The following is a 19,290-nucleotide window of genomic DNA, read 5'->3' on the forward strand; positions in this document are numbered from 1 at the left end:
GAAACAATTAGAAATGATTTGGTCGAAAAACAAAAAAAATTAATTAGTATTCTAAAACTTCCAAAACAAATTTGTATTTGTATATAGTTTATTTTATAGTGTATTTTTATTGAAAAGTAAGTTAAATTATGCGTGTTCTTAAAATAAAAATATCTCAATGTACAAATAAAATGTTTTTAAACACAAAATAAAAAGATGAAACAAAGATTTAAACTATAAACATTATGGTAGTTATTATTTACTCTAATTGGAAGTGCTTAAATACAATTAATCATAGACGTTATAGTAACGACTTACAAACTAAAGTGGTAAAGTGGATTGTAGTTTTAAAACCTCGCTTATATATATAACATGAATAGTTACGGCTTACAAACTAAAGTGGATTGTTGTTTTAAAACCTCTCTTATATTTATAACATGAATAGTAACGACTTACAAACTAATCCAGCAAGGTGCAGTGATGTTTAAAAACCTCTTTGATATTTAAATGATTCAATAAAATATGTTTTGAGATATATCAAAAGCTACGTCATAAATATATTTAAAATAATGCATTCCTTAGAATTTATAAGATTTTTTTACATAAAAAAAACAACAATATGCATTTTTAAAGAAGAGTGCTTTTAAATTGATACTTATACTCAATTACTATTCAATTATATTCAATTTCAATATTTTCAATTTACTATAAAAACTTATTCCTTTCCTATATTTTAGTTTAACAACATCTTTTTAAGCTTAATTTATTTCTGTGTATAAATAATTCTTAGTTTTAAAAAATTCAAATGTTTAAACTTTTGTTTGTTATATGTTTACATTTTATATTTCAAGTATGCAATTTGCTTTCTAACCTTAGTTTAAAAGGTTTTTTTCTTTACTAAAATTTTTGAATAAATTTGAACTAATTTTACTATGTATCTAAAAATTTTTTCATTTAAAAATCAACTAGTTCTAATTGTCTGTAAAAAATGTCATTAAACTTTATAGATGCTTCATTCAAATTTAGTTATCATTGGTTTACTTATTAAAAAGGGGTTTTAGCATAAACTTAGCAATAAACAAATTTCACATTTAAATATACATTTAAAGCTCAAGAAAATTTCGGACAAATCGTCAAGTCATTTAAAATCAGCAACTTATATAGTATGATTCTAAAAAAAAATTGTCAAAATGAGAAGTATTCTGATAAACACTAACTTTACAATAATTGTTTTCGAACAAAAAAAGGCCAGCTCTGAAAATATTTGGTCCTTTTAATTGGTGAGCAAAAAACCTTTCGGTTAGTTCATTACACCTACACATCTTATTTTGTTTAATTATAGTAATTTTGATCAATTTTAACTAACGATTCGTTTTAAAGTTACAAATGTAATAGATAGAAGAATCAAAAATAATTTTCTTAGTATTACACCACTCATTTTATTTTGTTTAATTATTCAAATTTTTACCAATTTTAACTAATAGTTCGTATTAAAACTAAGATTTTAGTGCTTAATGATTTTCTTAATGTTAACAGTGGAATGTTTGAAACGCTTGATTATGAGAGACTGATAATTCTTCTCAAATAAATGATATGTTTTATGTTCAGCAAAAATATTTACTTTTGGTCATTTTATCATGCGACTAAGTTATTTATATTTTAAATCAATCAAAAATGTTTTCTTTGTATTTAAATCATCAACATATTGAAACTAAAAAAATATTAACTATCTTCTATATTTTTCTAATATAAAACTAACAAGATTAACACAGTATTTTTTAAATTATCGTCACATAGTTTATGTGGTACTATAAATATTAACTACTTAGTTTATTGTTAATTGTTTGTTTGGATAAATTATAAATAGGCATGACTTCATATAACTTAATCGCAATAATCAGCTTCAGAAAATTTTATATAAACTAACAAATAAAAAGTAAGTAGCCTGTTCATAAAAGAATATTTTGAAACAGCTTGAAATAGCTGTAAAAAAAATCAAGCAAAGTAACTATTCGTGTCGTCGGATGAAATTTACTATAAAAAAAAGTTCAAGAATTCTTAAAAAAAATATTCAAAACCGGTTAAATAAAAACCAACAAAGTGTACTTACTCTTATGTTGTATTTTTATCTTATTTGTTTAAAAAAAAATTGAAAAAAAAAATTACCGTTAACTTTAAAAGTCTTGTTGTAAATTTAACTGTAACAAATAAGTTTTGTACTTAATGTAGAAATTACTTTACAAACACTTTTTAACATACTTTATATAGAAATTGATACACCTTTTGAAAGTTAAAGCTTCTTCTTTTTTTAAATAATTTTTTGTGATTAGAACAAACCAATAAAAAGAATAAATATTTTTTTTACAAAATCTAATCAGGTAAAAATATTCAGCATTAATTTTAAGTTTTCAAACGGTTTAGTTTCTGAAAACTAGTTAAATTACAATTCAATAAAATTCAAAAATAAAGTATTATGCTATCATATTAAATGAAAAAGAAATCAACATGGTTTTATATTGCAAATTTTGCTTAACATAATTTATAATATAAATTTTACAAATTTTGTTAGTTGTTATAAACTGTTTATAACTTTTAAATATTTGTAGTGTTTTATAAACTTTATCTGTATATAAATTAATATTTAAGACTCTAGAGCAGGGTTTCCTAAAGTGAGCGATATAGCTCTCTAGGGGCGATTTTAGTAATAATAATAAAACCGATACTGGATAACATTTACAATTTGGCGTTTCTGAATTCAAAAGTTTGTACCAATAGTCAAGTCGGATATTGTTTTTTATAGATAGTACCAATGTGAATTAGTACTTTTAAAAAGAAATATAGTAATGCATTTATATTCATTTCAAACTTAATTTCTTTATTAAAGTTATGTTGAAATTTGAAGTTGAATTCAAACCAGTACTGATTCATAATTCTAAATGTATATTTTTTATTAGGAATAGTAATACACTGTAAAAATCCTGTTTTTAAATTATACTACGTATAATTTTACTGTAAAAATAAAAATAATTTTCAAAAAATTGGTTTGAATCATTTTACTTAAAAGTATCGAGGATATTGTGACATAATATTGCATAACCGCAAAGACTATCTTTTAATATTTGTATATAATAAACAAATAAATCTTAATTTAATTCCTTAATCGCTGATGTAGTTTGAAACAGCTTGGAAAAGCTGTAAAAGATTTTAGTCGCAATAAATGTTTTTGTATCGATCAAGATTTACCATATATGATTTTTTAAGAACCAGAATTTAAAAAAATCAAAACAAGTAAAAAAAAAACCCTCAGCTTACCGAAAGACAAAAAAAAAACCCAAAAATAATTTGTCCTAGGACCTGGTGCAAAAAAGAGTTTTTGTCTATTTTACAATACATGCTTACTATAATATTTATTAGGAATAATAAACCCTGTGAAAACCCTGTTTTTAAAACTTAAAACGTATATAACAAATTAATCTTATTGAATTTAATTATTTAAAGTTTTATTCTTACTTATTCTTTAATGAGTTATAATGTACAACAAATTGTATACAAATAATAATAATAAATAAAGTTTTTTAAAATTTTTAATAAAGTAAAATGAAACTTTTTTTTCAAATAATATATAAAAGAGAACAAATAACACACAAATAGTTTATTGACTCATGCTTTTTAGCAAAGCTTAAATATTATTTATTTTATAGCTGTCTAGTTCGCATTGATCTAATAAAACAAATAAATAAATAAAAGTAATTATAAAGAAGAAAAAAAAAAAGCTACCGACCGAGAGTAAGGGTTAGGAGTAACAGTTATAGTATGAAAATATAATTAAAATAAAAATAATCATAATAAGTTACCGACCAAGGGTAAAGGTTATGGTTAACAATGATAGTAATAAAAAATATAAAAATAAAAAATAAAAAGTAAAAATAAATAAAAATTTGTACCCGTGCAAATATGTCTTATTGCGAAAGTGTCTTCGTGCTATTTTATCCCCTCGTGTAAATTTGACACCTACTCATTTTTATAACCTCTTTAGTAAATACCATTATATTAAGTAACAAAATGAAATTTATGATTAAGTGCAGCCGTGTTAGTAACGACTTATAAATTAAAGTTACTGAATGAAATTTTTGTAACTAAACTCACTAAAATTTAATAATTCTTTTAAATATGTTTTCTGACGTATAAAAGTCTACGTCATAAAGATATTAAAAAAATTGTGTTTGTTTGGGTTCTTTTTGGTAATTTATATTAGAAGTAAATCTTGTGTTTAACATAGGTGAAAACATAAAGACAAAATTGTCTCTCAAAAGATTGTATTAAAAGAATTGTTGTTTAAAATATGATTTCATGGCACTTAATCGCAATACTTAGCTTCGATAAGTTTTATATTAATAAAGAAAGTAAGTTATTAGTTATAACTTTTTATATATATAATTTAAATCAGCTCCATGAAGCTGTATAAAAACTTCCAGTAATAGTTGTTGTAAACAGCACATAAAGCAAAAATTAATTCAAAAATCATTTCATGAAGCAGAATTCTCGAAAAAAATTTTACAATCGGCTTATTAAAATGAAATATAGTCGACTTTTATTCTTAGTGTGTATTCTTCAATTTCATTGTTTTATTTTGTTATTGAGCAACTTTTTATAATAACAGATTTGAGGTTTTTTAGGGAAATTTTTATAATAACAACTGTACAATTATTTCAATATATATTCTAGCTCTTGTTTATCAAAAGATATTAAAAGGTTGACTTAGTTTCTATCTTTCGATTAATTTTGGGTCAGATGTATTTTTTTATCTAATTTATTTAATGTCTAATTTTGAATTTTGGTTATTTCTTTCTTTTTTTTTTTCATAATCTTTGTGGTGATTTTTTTTACAGTTTTAATTTTGACTTTTAAGGTTTTTCTTAGTTTTTAGCTTATTATAGTTTCAAATTCAGTGTTGTGTATGGCTTGATGACTGATTTATCTAATTTTACACCCTAAATTCATATTTGTTTAGTATCTTGGTTTCCGTTTTTGTTCAAACTTTAAAATTATAACAGTCGTTAGAATTGCAGAACTATGAAAATTTAATAAATTACATAAAAACTTTTGGCTTAAAATGCTATGACATTTTGCATTAAATTGTTACAATAAATAGAAGAGTTAATCATATTTATTATTAGTCAAAATTGAAATTTTATTTTATGAGTATTACAAGCAAAAGTTATTAGGATATCGATATACTTGTAAAATTGTTGTATATACTTGTAAAATTAATCTACTTTTAACAACTAGCTGTGCTGTTTTTTATTTACTAAATATTAAAAATAAAAAATTCTTGTTCAATTTAAGTTCAAAGTAATTTTTTGAACAATATTAAGACTTTAAATTATTTTTGATACTTTTGTAACCGTTTTAAAATTTACATTAAAATTATTAAAACATTACATTTAATATTAATATTTCTTAAATAAACAATGCTAACACCGTTTAAATAACGTTCATACTATTGGCTCACAACTACTGTTGTTCAGAAACTGTTTATAAACAAACAAACTAGAAGAAATGTTGAGGTTTCTTACTTTGGAAGTTTGTGCCGATAGTTAATTATTGCTGAGGTGAACAAGTACCTTTAATAAGAAACAAAACTGATTATTCCAACTTATTTTCTTATATTAAAGTTATGTAGGCATTTGAAGTTGGATTTTTAAACCAGTACTGATTCACATTGTTTAGAAAAATTTTTCATTAGAAATAGTAATATACTATTATAAATTTATTTTTATACTTTAAAGTATATAACAAAGTTATGGTATTGAAATAAACGTTTTTTTTTTCTTCCTTTTACTTTAATTGTTCTAGTTACAAATATGTTTGATTTGTAAAATGCATGCTGAAATTTAAAATTTGTTAGGAGTTATCAACGATTGATAAGAAATTTAGTCAATTTAACAAAACTATAAATGTAATATTAAAATTTTAAAAATTTAAAAACGTATGAAACATTTAAACACTATTTTCGTATGGTAGATTTAAGCAAATTTAATTAAAAATTATTAGTTAAACTTTTGGAAAAAAAAGGCTTCATTTATTTTTGACGAAGTATTTTTAAGTTACAAGCTTATATTACTTATAATTAAAAAATAATTTAATTTTGTATAACACAAAATTTTCGTAATGTGACCGAAATAAACAAGAAACGTGCATTAACTTAATCTTGGGTAAATTCTAACAATTGGAAAATTTAGTTTAAGTCAAAACTATTTTAACTTACTGAGAAAAATATTAATTAATTACTAGTTTACTATAGAAGTTTTTACTTAAATAAAACTGCTTTACTAGCAGTTTAAAAAAAATAATTTACGACCTAAGTCTAAATGACTGATTACAAAGTTTTCTTAATTGAGCTAAGAACAGAGTTAAACTAAAAAACAAAATATGACATATGTTTTTTTATATACAACTATTAAGACTAATACAGTAGAGTAGATAGTTTTTGAATCATTGGAATCTAATTATTGTGTTTATAGAGCTTTTAGTTCTTATGTTTTACGTTTTAAAAAATAAAATTTTAAGTTTGTTCAAAATATTTAAGTAAAAAGATATTGAAAATATGTGTGACGTCATATTGATTAATCGCAATGGTTATCTTCAAAACGTTTTATATGTAAAAACCAAATGAATTTGGTTAACACTCAGACTTGTTGGTATAGTTTGAAACAGCTTGGAAAAGCTGTAAAATATTTTAGACACAAAACACATTCTTGTATTGGGCAAGATTTACCATAAAAGATATTTCAAGAACAAGAGTTCAAAAAATTATAATAAGTTGAATAAAATTAAAACCCTCAGCTTACTGAACAACAAAAATACACTCAAATATTTTGTCCTAGGAGCTGGTGCACAAAAAAAGTTTTTGGTCGTACTATAATACGTTTTACAATACAGTCTATTTTATTTTTCATTGTGAAGTATGGCAATAAAAATCCATATTTAGAGTAAAAAACCTCACCGGTTATCTAAAACGTCTTTAACAAATTTAAGATATAAAAAATTAAATGTATGATTAAATTATAACTTAACTTACAAACTCTGTATCAGATAATTTTAATCTCATTTACACTGCTAGTCAGTGGCGAAGCGTGTCTTTTTTGTAAGTAGGCATTTTTATTTTTTATGCTTTTTGAAACTATTTCAGTAAAATTAGATAAGATTTTGCAGTTGCAGCAATTCGTTTCTAAACAATAGCTTAACATTTCTATAACAACATAATATATTGTTTATTTATTTTCTAAGCAAGATATCTGGTCCAAATATCCAACCGAGACGCGACACCCTTGCTGTTATTATGAAGCAAAATTTATTCGAAAAAATAATTTTTTAAACCCTTGGTCATGACCAAATTTTTTTTTGCATTATAAAGCATTAGTATCAAATTTTTTCTAAAGATTGTTTAGTTAAACGAAAACGCATAAAAAATAAAAAAAAAATTACTAAGTTTTTCCGTTGATTTTAATAAAAAAGGTTCATAAAAAACTAATTTCTTTAGAGTATACCTTTAATACATGAAACACTAAACTTTAGTTTTTTGAGTAACAATCAGAATAAAAATTTTGTTAGAAATATTTAGAAATAAAAAATATTAAAATTGTTTGTGACGTCAAATAACTTATTCGCAATAATTAGCTACAAAATTTTTTATATTATCTTATAAGTAAAATTCATTTAATTTTATATTTATCATTGTAATTTGAAACAGCTTTTAAAAGCTGTATAAAGCACTATTTATGTAAATACTTTTTGTAACTAGTCTCAGTGATTTTTCTTGCATCGGGATAAACTTGCATAAAAAAGCTCATATCTAGTTTTACAAAAATTAATACAATCTACTTGTCTTTTTTATTGTGTAAATTATTTTTTAGCAAATATAAACTGGCTATCCGTATAGCAAATAAACAAATTAAATTTTAGAACTAAAAATGCGTACTACAATACAGTCTATTTTATTTTGCATCTTTTTTGGCAATAAAAATCATACTTAGGGTTAAAACTTTGCCGGTTAACTAAAACGTCTTTATTGAATTAAAGATATAAAAAAATAGATATACTATTAAAATATAATTTAATTTACAAACTCTATATCAGATAATTTTGATCACGTATAGACTACCAATCAGTGGCGAAGCGTGTCTTTTTTGTTAAAGGGTTTGTATAGATATTAAAAAAATCTTTTTATTTTATGGTATTGGAAACTATTTCGATAAACAAAATTTTGCAATTGAAGCAACTCGTTTGTATACAATAGCTAAATATTTTTATAACAAATATATTGTTTTTTTATTTTTTTAAGCAAAGTATCTAGTCCAACGATCCAACCGAAATTGGAGCCTTCGTGTTATTATAAAGCATTCGTACCAAATCTTATTTTAAAGCTTGTTAAATAAAAGCGCAATGCAAATATAACAAAAAATGACACTAAGTTATTGTCTATAAGTTTTAATAAAAAGGTACATAAAAAACAAAGTTATTTATATTATACATTTAACACATAAAACACTACACTTTATTTCTTTAGTAAAATTAGTAAAAAAGTTGTGTTACAAATATTTTATTTAAAAAACATCAAAAATATGTGTGACGTCAAATAACTTATTCGCAATAATTAGGTTTTAAAAATTTTATATAATCTTATAAGTTAATTTTAACGTAATTATGATTTAATCATTGTAGTTTAAAACTGCTTGAAAAGCTGTATAAAACACTTTTAACATAAATACTTTTTGTAACTAGTCTCAGTGATTTTTCTTGCATTGGGATAAACTTACCTAAAAAAGCTCATTTCTAGTTTTTAACGAAAATAAATACATTTTACTTGTCTTTTTTATTGTGTAAATTATTCTAAAGCAAACATAAACTGACTATCCATATAGTAAATAAACAAATTTAATTTTAGAACTAAAAAGTTTCAAATAAATATATTTGAGATTTATACTACAATTAGTTCTCAACTATTAATAAGCAATGCATGATTGTTTACAAACCCTCTATGTTTATTTTTAAATAATAATTTTGTTTCAATATTAACCTACCCATTATAAGCAATTAGTTTATTTAAACATAAACAATTAATTTGTAAATTTTTTTAACCAATTAGTTTGTAATGTACATGCGTGATAAAAATCACAAACTATATTTAAATTAAGTTTTTTTTTAATTTGTGTAAACTGATTTTAAGTTAAACTACGTATCTCTTGAAAGTTATGTAATATAACAAATTTATAAATGTTAAATATACAATTTAAAAGAACTTTTTAATTTTAAAAGTTTTTGTTTTAGTATTTGACTAAAGCGTTTTGTTTAAACTTAAATGTCTTAAAAAATAATTTGCTAAGTAGAATATGTAAGAGTTTAAGTTTTGTTAATATTTTAAGTTAGTTATAATATAGTCATGAAATACTGAGTTAACTTCATCTAGGTTTTACTCACAATAGCTATTGTTGAACTTTCATTTAAATTTATTCAGTTGATTTAATTTATCAATAGTTTTTACCACATTAGTTTGTGCCAACGAAGAATTCGGTTTAATAAAATAAAACCATTTTATATTTAATATAGCAATATCTAATCTAATATGATATAAAAATATATATTCACATTTAAAAAACTAAATAATGTGCAGACAGGACACTTGTTTAAATTACAAAAGTAGTTTGAAAGTATTTTTGTTATTAACAGTTTAGTATACTAAATCGTCTTGCTGAAGCAAATTTGTATAGGTTTGACCTAAATGATGATAACATATTGATAAAGTTAATAAATAGCATTGTATGCTTTAAAATATAACAAATATAATCACCCATCAAGTTAAAACGATCCTAAGTATTGAATAATATAAAAAATTAAAACATTTAATTTAAATAAAATAAAAACCTCGGTTTTAACTTTGATCTTTCGGATTGAGAATTTTTAAATCTTGATCATTACTTTTGTATGAAACACTGTGTTGAATGCAACTCTCAATCTGAAATTGTCTAATTAATATACAACTACTAAGACTAACACAGTAGATAGTTTATAAATCATCGAAATGTAATATTTGTTTTTCATTTATTTTAAAGATAAAACATTTTACTCTCAAAAACTGGCATGGGACATTTTAGTAAAAAAGTATTCGAAATAAGTGTGACGTCATATTGCTTTATTGCAATAATTATCTCTAAAGGTTTTATAAATAATATCTAAAGTTTTATAAATAAAAAACATATAAAAATGATATGTTAGTTCGTTGATGTAGTTTGAAACAGCATGGAAAAGCTGGAAAACGTTTTAGTCACATCAAATATTTTAACATCGAGGGAGATTCACCATAAAAGATAATTCAAGAACAACAACTGAAAACAAAATTGTGAAAACTATCATAACAGGTTGTACAAAATTAAAACCTATAGTTTATTGGTCGACAAAAAAGAAATGCGCTTGAAATGTTTTGACCTGGAACCTGGTTCACGAAAAAACTCTCCGTCTACTTTACATTACACTCGTACTACAATACGCACAACAATACAGTTTATTCAATTTTTCTATGTACAGTATGGCAATAAAATTCATATTTAGGGTTAAAAATCTCACCGGTTAACTAAAATGCCTGTATTGAAATTAAAACATGAAAAATTAATAACATTCTAAAATTTAAATCAAATTTTTAAACCCAAAATAAGATAAATAAAACTTATATTTTACAACTATCAAGACTAGTACAGTAGATAGTTTTTAAGTCATCGAAAAACAATGTTTATTTAATAAAACTCTATATTCTTATGTTATACGTTAACTGTAAAAATAAAAAAAAATTCTGAAACAATTGCTTTAATATTTTAGTAGAATTATTAAAAATATGCTTGACCTTATATTGCTTAATGGCAATGATTATCTTCAAAAAGTTTTACATATTAAAATATAACTAAAACTTAATAAACCTAGCATTAATATAGTTTGATACCGCTTTTAAAAGCTGTAAAAAATTTTTTAGTCACAATAATTATTTTAGCATCGGGCGAGATTTACCATAAACGATACTTCAAAAACAAGAGCTAAAATCAAAAATTTAAACAAGTTTTACAAAAACTTAAATACATAACATATTGAACGATAGAAAAAAGCGCTCAAAATATTTTGTTCTAGAACCTAGTGCACAAAAAAAATCTTTTAGCGTATGTTACATTACACTAGTTTATTGTAAATTACACTCATTTACAATACGTACAACCGTATACTCGGTTTCATTTTTATATGTACATTATGAAAATAAATATCATATTTAGGCTCAAAGATCTTACTAGTTAACTAAAATGTCTTTATTGAATTTAAATATGAAAAATTAGTAACATACTAAAATTTTAATTTAATTTTTAAATCCAATAGAAAATAATTGTAATCTCATTTAAACTACTAATCAGTAACGAAGCGTGTTGTTTTGTAAAAAAGGCTTGGAACTTTTACAGCTATAAATAAAAATCTTTTATTTTATGCTTTTGTAAACTATTTTAGGAACAAATTTATAACAAAATAGTGCCTTTTAAATTTTACTAAGTGAAGTATCTGATCCAATACTCCAACTGAGAAGCGATAACAAAAAAGTCATTAATTTAATGTCGCTGGTATTAAGAAAAAGGTACATAAAACAATGTTTTCTATAGTATACCTTTTATTGCATAAAGTACTAAACTTTATTTCATTAAAAAAAAAACTGAAAAAAATGTGTGGGAAAAGTTTAAATTATACTGCATTAAAAATATGAGTGACGTCATATCACTTATTCGCAATAACTAGCTTTAAGAACTTTCTTATAAGATCAACTTAGTCTTTGACATAACTATTTCAATTTTAAACGGCTTACAAAGCTGTATAAAACACTTAAGTCATATTAACTTTTCTTGCGAAACATACCTAAAAAGCTTACACCCAGTTTTATGAAAATGAATACATTCTAATTATAATTTTATATTGTTTAATTTATTTTGTGACTAAATTTATGTGATCCAATGCTCTAATTGAGACGTGATAACAAAAACCTTATTAATAAATTGTCGTTTGTTTCAAGAAAAAAGGTGTATAAAAACAATGATTTTTACAGTACACCTTTATTACATGAAGTATTACACTTTCTTTCTTTGATAAAATTTTTGAAAAAAAAAACGTGGTGGAAAAATTATAGTTAAAATACATTAAAATTATGTATGACTCGGAATCACTTATTCGCAATAACTAGCTTCAAAAATTATATATGTTATTGTAAATAGGTTCCATTTTACTTTTTCATTATAGTATTCTAATTTAAAACAGCACGGAAAAGCTGTGTAAAACACTAATATACTAGCTTTTTTACCAAAAATTCTCACACTAGGTTAATGAAAATGAGTAGATGTTATACATATCTTTTTAAATTGTGTAATACTTTAACAAAAAAACATTTTGTGAAGAAAACCTAATAGTCAATTGAAAGGATATTTTTCTGTTTTAAACATAATAAGTCAAATTTCATAAGAAATTTAGGGTATAATTTACTAAAACAATTTGAGATACTTTGAATTTTATGTACTGTCATTTAAAAGGTTTAACATTATATAGTAGTTTATAATTCGTTGTAGAATTAAAAGCGTACTACAAAAGTAACAACTAGTGTCACTAGTTCCATGTTGTCGATTTTATTAAATTCTTAAACAATTTTTTGTTAATAATAAAGTTTTGTACATGAAATAGATAACTGGAAACTATTTCTCTTGCTACTAGTTATTTATAGCATTTAAAAATGGTATTTTATTTTGAATTTTTGTTTGTGCTATTTTATATAATTTGTGTTAATAGTTTAACGTTTGAAAAGTTTAATTATAATTGATTTAACTAAAATTAATTTACTTAGTTTTTTAAATACCCATTCAAGTAAAAACTAGCAACAAAATTATAAACTTTTCATAATTTTTATTTAAACAATGCAAAAACTTTCATTCTTACAAAAATACTTTACTGGTTTTATAATACTTCATTCAAGAGCAAAAATTTTTTTGACTTAAAAAAATATTTTTTATCAAATAAACTGTCAAATTTAAACTAAAAAATATTAATATTTACACTTCTTGATATAACATTAGCAAGACTAATACAGTCTATGGTTTTCAAATTATTGACATATTATAACTATATTTATAAAACTACAACTATTTACCTTTTTATAATTGCGATAATTGTCTCTCATAAAAACCTTTTTTTATTAAATATTTTTAAGTGTGTTTCGTCGCTTCACTTAACAACAACAGTTAACTTCAATATATTTTGTATAAACAAACATGTGTAAATTAATGTATGAATACTTCACATTAATAATTTTAAAAAGTTTGCAAATACTGTAAAAAAATTTTAGTGATTTTTCTTTCATCGGGAATGATTTATTATAAAAACATTTCACAAAACGGAATTTTTTAAAAATGCAAACAGGTATAATATGAATGAATAGCGTTTTTATTTTGTACTATTTATAAACCAAGTTTAGGACTAAAAACCTTACCGGTTAACTAAAACTTTATTTTAATTAATTTACATACACAATTTTAAAAAAAAATCTATTGTACAATTTTATTTCAGAATCATCAGTGTTAAGTTTTGGTATAGTAATAAAATTTTGTTGCGAAATTTGCGAACTAACTTAATATCAAGTTTCATATTCCGTAGTATAAATATTAAAAAATTTCACTTTCATGAACTTTGTAACAACTTGAAAAGAATGTAAAAATTGTAAAAAAACGTGTTATTTATGTTTTTAATTTTTATTTTTTTACTTCAGAAATAGTAAAATTCTAATATTACCGGATATATTTTATAAACTATGACAAAGTAGTCTTAAATTATTATACTAACTAAAAATATTTAATAAATTTTATAGTTTTATATTTTTAAACTTATTAAACTTAATTTTTTTTTAATTGAAGTAAAGATAACAATGTAGAGGCCTCATAAAACTTAAATAGAATCTTAGACAAATATGAAATACGATAGTGTGTGCCAGTTTTTTTAATAGAACTCTTTTTCTCATAGGATCGAAAATAATTTTATCAAAACAAAAAAGTTGTTATTAAGTTAATACTAACATTTCAGAAAAATGAGATGTTTTGTTGAACAAACAATAAGTTGACTACCTACAATTTAAGAACACTCTATGAGACATTTTACGACTTAGTTCAATCAAAAAAGAGATAGTTTCAATATATGTAAATACTTGTTACTTTAAATTTTACAGTAAAAAGACAATAATACAAATTAATATGGTCAAGTAAAGTTGTAAGTGATTAAAGGTAAATAAAAAAAACATTATAAAATATAGTATGTGTATTGACGTCATTAAAGCATAAACCATATTATAAAATTTCAAAGATTTGTATAAATTTTACTGTAAAAAAGATAATTAAGCAACAAGTATGTGTTCTTAATTTAAACCAGCTATTAAAAGCTGTAAAAAAGTATATGAAAACTTTTTTTTCGTAAGTATTAATAAGAACTTTAAAAGTTTTAGAAAATATTTATGTAAGTTTAAGTTAGACGCTACTTTAGATACAACATAAAGGCTTTAAAGGCAATAAATCTTAAACCTAAAGTTTACATCAGAACTAAAAAATATATTTTTAAATTTTTGGATAAGAACTATTAACACTAATTTATAACAGCCTTGAATTAAAAACCACGGATAAATAACTATAACTATAAATTTTTATATTAAATTTATATTATCATGGTGTTTATATCATTTCTGTAAAACGTTTAGTACAATAAATAAAAAAACAACATAAAGTTAAGTATATTGTTTACTAGGGGCGTGTTTTGACTGGTTTTCTGTTATCTGTGCACCCTGAGAACACAAGAAGTTTAAGAAAAATAAAATTAGATTATTTAATTAAAACATTATATTATACTTAAGACTTTACATATTTGAATAGATTTTATTGTGCTTTTTTGCAAAACTTTTGTTAAAAGTTGAACTAATATGACATAGTTTTTATATTTTTTTGTTATAAAAAAACTGTATGAAAATTTTTTTATTGCAAAAGGTGCACATATGAAAAATAAAACTTTTATTACAAAATAAGCCAACTAATTTTTCTTTTTTAAACTATTTTTGAATTTTATTACGATCAATTAAGTAGATTAATTTTGAAGCTTTATACTTTTAAAACTTAACAAAAACTTGTTTATCTATTATTAAAATTTTTATAACCATGTAGAGGCCGCATAAAAGTTATATTTAATTTTAATTAAATATAAAACTTTAAATTATATGACATTTTTTTATCGTTTTCTTATTCTCATAAAAAAAAATAACCTTTTTAAAACAAAAAGGTTTTTATACAGTTAATACCAATATTTTAGCAAAACTGAGATGCCTTGTTAATCAAACAACAAGCAATAGACTACCAAAAACTTAAGAACACTTTATGAGATATTATACGACTTAGTTTAATCCAAAAAGAGGTAGTTACAATATATGTAAAAACTTATCACTTTAAGTTTTACAGTAAAAAATAAAAGTTAATATGGTCAACTAAAATTATAAGTGATAGAAAATAAATAACAAAATATACATAATATTAATCTATGTTAATACGTCAATAAGCATAAAACACATTATAAAACTACAAAGAAATGTATAAAACTGATTATAAATACGAAAATTGAGCAACGAGTATTTGTTCTTAATTTAAACCATCTTATAAAAGCTGTAAAAACATTTAAAAAGATTTTTTTGTTAGTCTTAATGACAACTCAACATTTTACAAAATACTTATGTAAGTTTTAGTTAACTACCACTTTAAATACAATTTAAAGGCTTTTAAGGCAATAAATCTGAATCCTAAAGTTTATATCAGAACTGAAAAGAAAATACTTCAGTTTTTGTTAAGAACTATAAAAACTAAATTCTTACAACCTACAAAAAAATACCACGGATAAATAATAACATTTATAAATTGCTATGGTATGTTTATATTTTTGAGTTGTTTATATTATTTATGTGAAAGTTTAACTTAGTTTACAGTTTCATGTTAAATATTTTGTTTACTAGGGGCGTGTTTTGACTGGTTTTCTGTTTTCTGTGCACCCCTTGAGAAAAAGAAGTATAAGGATTATTCAATAAAGGATTAGATTATTAAATTAAACTATTATCAAATTCAAGACGTTACATGTTTTAGTAGAGTAAGTTGTGCTTTTTTGCTAAACTTTTGAATAATTTTCAACTAATACAACATAGTTTTGTAAGTATTCATGTTAAAAAATTAAAAATTGTTTAAAAATTATTACAATTGAAAAAGTTTCACGTATGAAAACTAAAACTTTAAAAAAAAAATAAGCCAATCAAATTTGTTTTAAAATCTATTTTTGAGTGTTATTAGAAATCGAAGGGTATCATTTTAACTTTTGAAACATTAACTATTGCTTATATTTCGTTTTCATAAACATATTTTATTTTTTATTAAAATTTGATATATAGCTTAAATTGTTTGACTTATCAATTTGTTTAAAAATCCTTTTAAATATTTTACTTATATTAAGACAAGTTATTGCTGATTTTGTACCTGTGTTCAAAATGTAAGGAAAAACTTTCACATTGTCAATAACAAATGACCTAGTGTATATTTTAATTGCGTTACTATAATTTAAAGAATTTTATTACTTATCAATACTTGCATTCTATTTGATTGGTATTAAATAAAACTTATGTATCTAAGAAAATTTCAAACAGCTATACAGTACACATTTATGAGAATTTCTGAAGTTTTTATTAAAAGCTATCACAGAAAATAATTTGTTTTTGTAAAAAAAAAAGTCCGACCCCACTAAAAAACTATTAATTTAATGTTTTAAGGTTAAGCTTCTATGCTCCACCACAAGATAAAGCCTCAGGTAAAACGCCATTAGCGGAATGTTCAAGCAGGAGAAACAATTGCATGGTTGATCGTTTTTTAAACTATTAAAATTCAATTAAATAAATAGATTGATATTTTGTTTTAGTTTTGTAGCACCACAAAAAACGAAAACTTAAGACCTTAATATTTTTAGTATAATTGAGTTCTACGTGTAAACCTTGTGATTATAAAAGCGTATTTGTTTCCAAATTTAGTTTTATTAGAGCAAGGTTATAAAAAAACAGAAAATAAAATTTTGAAATAATCAAACTATGTCAAAGTATTCAGCATTAATATGAAATTTTTAAATGATTTAGTTTCAGAAAACCAGTTGTTATTCATATTAATTAATTGTAATCAAATAAAGTTCAAATATGAAAATAAATTAACAAAAAGCGTTAAATATATACTTAAATAAATATGGTATTATCTTAATTGAAAATAAACTTAAGATAGTTTTAATTTTAAATTTCATAAAACATAATTTTTTTATAAATCTTTAAACTGGTGTTAGTTGTTAAAAACTGTTTTTAATATTTTAAAAAATCTCGTTTTATCACCCTTTTAAAATTAAAATTTAAAATTTAAATTATTAATATATTTTATCTATTAATAATTCTTTTAATATTCACAGTTATAATATTGTTCAAATTAATTTATTACGTTTTAGCTCACAAATTCTATAGTTTAAAAATTGTTTATAAAAATACAAATTAGATAATTATTGGCGTTTGCAGTTCTCTAGATTGGAATTCTTAGTTAAATCGAATAATTTTTTCAACTAAAGTTATTTTTTAATAATAAGCTAATACCTGTTAAAAGTTAAAAAAGGGAATATAGCAATGCATTTATCTTTGTATACAAAGAAGTTTTTATAATAAATTTGTAATAGTTTTGAATTTAAATATTCAAACTTGTATTGATTCAGAATTTTTTAATTAGGAATAATATACAGTAAACAACTTATTTCTAAAACATTCATATTTAAAGAATTAAATAAAATTTATTGAAGGTTGTTTAAAAAATTATGTATGACTAGTTTTTCTTAATTTTTTAATTATATAATTATAATTTATATTACCGTTTTGAAATAAACATTAAAATTTAAATCATTAATATATTTTACTTAATTTATATTTTTCTTAAAATCAAAATGCTGATAATGTTTAAATTACGTTCTGTCATTTAATTCACAACTACTGTAGTTTGAAACTGTTTATAAAAAACCAAGTTGGTAGAAATATAAGCGATCAATACTTTGAAAGTTTGTACCGATAGTTAAATCGGATATCGTTTCTAATAGTTGTTTCTTTATTCAACTAGTACCTTTAAATAGTTATAAAATGAAATAAAGTAATGTATTTATTATCGTATTCAAACTTAATTTCTATGGTAATATTATGTTCGTTAATTTATTATTATATTGTTTATTGTGCAATGTTGGACTCAGGCATCAAAAACTGAGCAGCTTAAACAGGACATACAGAAAAAAAATAAAAGTATAAAAAATTTATATTACACAAAAAAAAATATTTAAACAAACTTAAATATCAAAACGAACTCATTAACAAGTTTCAACTTATTTGAAAAATATAAAAAAAGATTCCTTGGTACAAATTTCCTTGGTATAAAAGAGAAATAATGAATGCACATCCATAAGAAAGTAAAACTAAATAAATTCTTCGAGTTTAATAAAAGTAAATTAATAGATGGTAAGGAGAAGGAAACGTGGCAAAATTAAATTAATTAATATTACAAATATAAAGATAATTAAGTTAGTAGTTATATTATTTGAGATAAATTTTTAAAATATTATTTTATTTATTTTTTGTTTTTAATGTAAAGTTAACAAACTTTACTGTCATTTATAGTATTATAAAAATCTTTTAATTTTTAGACGAAAATTTTTCACCTTCTCACCTTCTTTTTCAAGTTGAATTTTTAAACCATTAATGATTCAGAATTCTTAAAAGTATGTTTTTTTAATTAAGAATAATGATACTGCAAACATTTTTTATGTGACAATAAAAAAAATCAAGCACGTTTTTTAACATTCAAAATACTTTTTGATTATAAATTTATTTACAATAAATTAAGACCAAAATTTTTTAGGACATCGACGTATTTTTGAAAACAACACTGTTTAACTTTTACAATTAACTGTCATTAGCTGCTAATAGAAGCAAAAGTTGTTAGTATATCAAAATACTTGTAAAAATACTACTAGCTGTGCTGTTTTTTAATTAATCAAAAGTCAAATATAATATTTTAATTTAAACTTTATGGTAACTATTTAAACAATGTAAATGTTGTACTGAAATTGTTGTACCTTTATTACCGTTTTAAAATTAAAGTATAAAATTTAATTCAG

The sequence above is a fragment of the Thalia democratica genome, chromosome 1 (assembly GCF_965202585.1).
Source record: "Thalia democratica chromosome 1, ktThaDemo2.hap1.1, whole genome shotgun sequence".
Classification (NCBI taxonomy): domain Eukaryota; kingdom Metazoa; phylum Chordata; class Thaliacea; order Salpida; family Salpidae; genus Thalia; species Thalia democratica.